This window comes from Rhinopithecus roxellana, chromosome 3 (genome assembly GCF_007565055.1).
Source record: "Rhinopithecus roxellana isolate Shanxi Qingling chromosome 3, ASM756505v1, whole genome shotgun sequence".
Classification (NCBI taxonomy): Eukaryota; Metazoa; Chordata; class Mammalia; order Primates; family Cercopithecidae; genus Rhinopithecus; species Rhinopithecus roxellana.
Window position 1 is genome coordinate 108,382,246 of NC_044551.1, and position 6,000 is coordinate 108,388,245.

Below are 6,000 nucleotides of genomic sequence, written 5' to 3' on the forward strand. Positions count from 1 at the left end.
TTGAAATCATTGCTACTAATTCATTAAACAGCATTTTATTGACATGATGGTTTTAAGAAATTAGATGTTTCAAATAATGTCTTTAAAAATAACTGACTACCATATATCCTTTGATTTTAACATGTTTATTTTTATGCATTTGATACAAATATTTAAAAAATCTAAATGCTCACTAAACATACAACAAAATCTATGCTCTCCTTAGTACACTGGGCACATAGCTGAATATTTCTCAGCCTTGCTTGCAATTAGGTGTGCTCATTTGCAAGGATAGCTGCCACTTCCAAGCCTAATGCAAACAAAATTCTCATTTGCATTCTTCCATTCTGGCTGGAAGAAAGAAGACCCAATGACTTTGTAGGTTAAGTTTCGAAGATGGCTGTGGTTCTGCCAGTTTGAGTCCCAACTAGACTATGTGGAAGAGGGTCCTGCCATCACCTTGTCTTCCTGCCTAATTCGATTATATGAGCATGAAATCAACTTCTATCATGTTCAGGTCATTATACATATTATTGTGTTTCATTTGTTGCAAGTAATACACCAATACTCTTAAATAAAAAAATTACTGACCATAATATATTTTGGAGGAGTTAGGGTACTCCTTATATACTTTACCAAAATGCTACTTCACGCTTTTTCCTCCCACAAATCACCCACTTCCTTATCTATCCTTTCCCTATGATGGTGTTCTTACCTCATACTTCCTGGGAAATGAAGAAATAGACAGAAATGTCCTTATCTTCACACTATGTTAATTTGCCTTTATAACCATATTTCTACTCATACTTTTTCGTTTCCTTCCTGTTTCGTTAAAAAATAAAAATAAAAAGTAAAAGAAGCAATTAGATTGTGTGGATAAAGTTTTAAGAAAAGCTATTCCTTTGGGCTTCAGAATTTAAACTTTATTTAACTCTCTAACTCTGATCCTCTGGCAACTTGATAAAAATAGTATATGAACCATGTTATCAGGCAACACTGCTTAGAACGCAATGACTGCTGATAAACTACATCTGGATTGGATGTAGCTTTGGCGTATTCTGAGTGTAATGGCTGGTAAGTTTTTCATGCAATTCTGGAAGTTATACTATGGGTCATGAGTCTTTTCAGCCAAAGTGACTCTTGCATCTCCTAACACAGACTCACCTCCTAGCCCTCCAGTTGTGATCTGAGATAAGAGTAGCTACTGGATGTGAACTGCCATGTGAGCTGCTGCAAAGACTCTTTTTGAAGGAATGCCTGATGTTGCCCTCCTGCCAAGCTGTGTTTCCTGCTTATATCACTCTGAGGAGCTTGGTCCCAGTGTGGCCTATGTGCTGTGAAGCTGAATGTTTAGTTGAAACCAAGGAGATCCCCTAATGGGCTTTGCCTATCTCTGATCCAATTCCCACCCTCAGTTCCATTAACCAAGAAACCAACTCTCCGGTACTTCAGCAGAACTCTGGAGGTTTGCTCTCTCCAGAGGGTAAAAAAGAGAGTCTCTGGACTAGGAAAAATTAGGCATAGTTGTGGATAGGGATACTTTACTGAAAATGAGAGAGGTGAAGGTGGCATTAAGTGGATATTTACATACCAATTCCTGAGACTCCTGAACCCCACCTCTTTTGCCAGTTGGCTTACAGAATGTTAGCAGGAATGTTGACACATTCTTCTCTAGGGAATTAGACTTTACAAAGAAAAGGCACAAAATGATGGGCATCTTATGTCTACCAAAAGAAAAGCTCAGGCAGCACACTCAATAGTGAAATTCAGTCAGCAAGTCCACGGGTTTCCAATTATCTATTCAGTGTTCCACCCTATAATATGAGTAGAAATTTATGGATTATTCACTATCTGAAGAAAACCTATAATAAAAAGTCAAAGACCAAAACAGGTGAAAAACAATATCTGAGAAATTCCTAGTATAAAATTTACAAAGACAAGCACATACACACACCCACACACACACTTGAAACAAAAGCAGCATAAAGCATACTATGCAAATTAACAATTTTCAAATAAACTATTAATATCTTTAGATGAATAAGAGAATATATTGCATCCATGAAGCAAGAACACACATATATATACACAAAGAAATTTCAGAATATATGTATTATATATAAACGTTTGTCTATATCTAGATGTCTATCAATCTGTAAAGGACGCTCAATGATCCAAAAGGAGCTTTTGAATTTTTTGTAAATAAGTGATAACAGAAAGGAAAACTCATAGAATGCTGAAAAACTTAGGAAAAAAAAATCCCATTAAGTAGAGCCAAAAAAATCATACATGGAAAAATATATGAGAAAATGTTAAAAAATTAAACACATAATTAAAGAAGTTCAACATCTGAATACAAGAAGTTCCAGAAAGAATGACAAGAGCAAAACAAATAGAGAAAATCATTTATGAAACAATTCAAAAATATTACATGAACTAAAGAACTTTAATTATCATATTGAAAGGCCTTACTAACTACCTACACACATGGCTAAAATAAATCATAAAAAGTTAAATCACTATGAAATTTCAGAGAACTAAGGATCTTTTTACAAGCTTCCACAGGGGCTAGAGAGGGGAGAGGATTTAGATTTCCACGGGAATTAGGCTATCAGAATGGCTTGGGCCTTTTAAATAACAAATTCTGAAACTAGAAAGTAGTGAGCCAATGCCGTCAAAACTCTGAAGAGAAATTATTTCCAACAGAGTACGCTCTGCCTAGCCAAAATATCATCATGTAAGAAAACATCCCATAATCCCATGTATATTTTTTCAGGAAGTTATCGTAGGCTCTGATCTCCCACAATGAGAGTAAACCAAGAAAGGAAGAAGACGTGGGAGACAAGAAACAAGAGACACAATACAAACGAGAGACAAAGGATATTTTCCCCAGATGATGGTGAATAGAGATTCTATGTAGTAATCGTAATAACATGAGTTAATGTAAATACTGCCTGTTGATCTAACCTAATTTACAATATTTAGCAAGTATAGGATTATGAAAAGGACACATGTGTGTGCTGGTAATTAAGAAGGTATGAAAGAGAAAATCCTCATCCACAGTGAACGGTCAATAGATAATGCTTAAAATAGAAAAACAAACAGGATTTTTAGCCTGTATGGCCAAAAAAGTGAGAGTGGGAAATGAGAGATGAGGGGTCGTTGTTGAATTTTAAAAAACCATTGTTTAATTATCTGCTGTTTTTGCACTTCTTGAGCAATCTTGTAGATGATAAAAATAGGAATTAAACAAAGATTAATGTATTTTAGGTATTATACTGTTACAAGAGCATACATAAAAAACTTTACAAACATTTAATGAAAACTTTTGTAATGAGAGATACATATATTCTACTACATTTAAAAGTTGAAAACAAAGCGGCAGTCTATTGGGAAATATTAACAGGGAGATATTCTGAGAAACACATCTATAATTGTCTCATTTACATATTCTCCACTTCTGTTTTCCTTCTTATTCTTTTTAGGACCATTTCTGAGTTATTTTGTCCCATTAACCTTGTACTTTCTCTGTCTCAATCAATTTCTACCATTCACTTTCCTTTTCAGCTTAGAATCTGTGGTATATCCTTCATCAATATTTTTTTTCCAATATTTCCAGTTCTCTCACATCATTTTCCTTTTATCACAGTCTCCTTGAAAAATGGTGACATTCGATAAAATCAATATGTCATGGAGAAGTGAAAACCACATACTTCTTTGTAATTATATTGTCAAAATATTTCCATATTCAATTATTCCAAATATGAGCAGAGTAATGGATAAACTCTATGATTAGAGGTATACTTCTCTTTCTAAATGAATTAAATTTTCAATATTGAAGCAATTGGCTGCTTTTTAGGGGGAAATAAATTCCAATTATGTAAAAATTATTTATTTTGCTTGGAAATGTTTAAATTTATAATTTAAATTAGAATGCTCAAGACAAATACTGGTAACTGAAGGTAACAAACTCAATTCTACATTTGTTAACATTCTACCTAACTTAAATTTACACATAGAAAGTAAACACTGTACTAATTGTAGAAATGGTGTTCTTAAAAGAACATTTATAATATGGAATGCATTATGTAACTATGTATAAAAATAATTGATAATTTGATCTGCATAATTCATGCAAATTTGATGCTAAATTTTATACATAAGCAATATGATTTTGAGTAACTAAATTCCCATCTTAAAAGTTCCTTAGCTAAATAAAATGAATTAACGTAAAGTATAACTGTGAAACAGAATGGAGAAAAAATTGCACAGAAATTTTAGAAGAAGATAAGAATCTAATGCTTTTTATTCAGAAAAGACACATCTGATTTAGGAATACACACACATATGCACACACATACATATGTGTGTATAAGTGTATATATGTCTGTGTAATGCATATCTATAGCTCTCTATATATTTGTATATGTTTCATGAAATGCTAATTCTAATATTCTATGTTAAAAATAGATTTTTATTTCTTTAAATAGTTTTCCAGTAGAATAAGAATATATTTCTTTGGAATATAGAATAATAGATAGAAGAAAAAAAAACCCACAACATTTTACAGCTCCATTCATCAAGACACAAACTCTATGTCGCTACCCCTTGAATCTCTCTTTATCCATGTGACCTTAGCTTTTAGTAAGATATTAGCAAAGTGATACATGCAGTGTTTTAAAACATACTATATCACCTTGGGGCTTGCCCTTTCTTGCTACTGGGATCCCTGAGACTATGACGGGCAGAAGCCAAGACAAGTTTTCCATGGTTGAGAAATCTTGTGGAAAGAGTTCCAAACATTCATAAACTCTCAGCCATCCCAGCTGAGAACTCAGACCATAAGAACGGTCCAGAAAATCCAAAGAATTTTGAAAAAGAATAAATGTATATAACACCCAGCTTTAAGCTGCTGGGTGTTAGAGTGATTTGTTTTACAGCAACAGCTAAGGCATAAATTGATACTGGAAGTCGGGTGGTGTTGAACACAAATCTAAAATGTGTAGCATTGAACTTGAGACCACCAAACAGGAAAAGACTGGAAAATTGTGAATGAAGTGTTAATAAAGTCTAGAAAAGTGGGTAGTAAACTCTTAGTGAAGCCTGGGAAAATGGCATGAACATTTCTAAAGAACACTTAAAAAATAGCAACTCATAGCAGCAAACCTAATTGGAAAAACTGTTGTTTGTGATAATTTGGAAGACTGAGAGTGTACCTAGTGAGCTTTTGGGTTTTGGCTAAGGAAATCTACAACTAGAATGTTGAAAGTGTCAGTGGTTGTTTATGGTTGTGAATAATAACATTGAGGAAGATGTCAATGAGCTACTACTATTCAACTTGCAGGCAGAATTTAGAGAGAAGCCAGGACTTGCATGGTTGGAAAATAAAATGGTCTCTCTATCTTATAAAAATAATTTTATTTAAATGTGAAACAAGGTACGGAGCCAAAAGTGAAGTCAAGAAAGTGACTATAAGATATGTTGTTAGAGTTCTCTTGAAGACATAGCTGGATTAAAGATCTAGGAACCTGAGAGGATTGTGTCATGCCAATTTGACACATGGCACCAAATAGAGGCTGGTCTTTAAAAATAAAACAAACAAAAGGAATATGACTTTCAGGGCGTGGAGTGAACCTGAATCAGATTAATAGGTAACCAGTCTTAGACTAAAAGGAACAAAGATAATTTATATTTAAAAGAAGACCAGTGACCTTTGCATTTTCTACTGTAAGAAGCAAGGTGAAAATTACTCAGCTGCAAATAGGAACCATTTCTTGTGGAAAAAGAAGGATGTCTCAATGAGCAGAGTGAAAAACCCAGAGTGGAGCCAAAAGCCATATGGAACTGCAGTATTAGAGAGTCAATCACGAAGACCAGAACTAGGCCTAATCAGAAATCATCTTTTGTCCTGCAAACAGTGAGACCTGCTAATATGAGCCTGGCTGGATTTCAGAATTGCTGTAAATCAGTGACTGCCATGACCTTCCTTTTCTTCATCTTTTTGAGTGGGAGTGTCTGTTG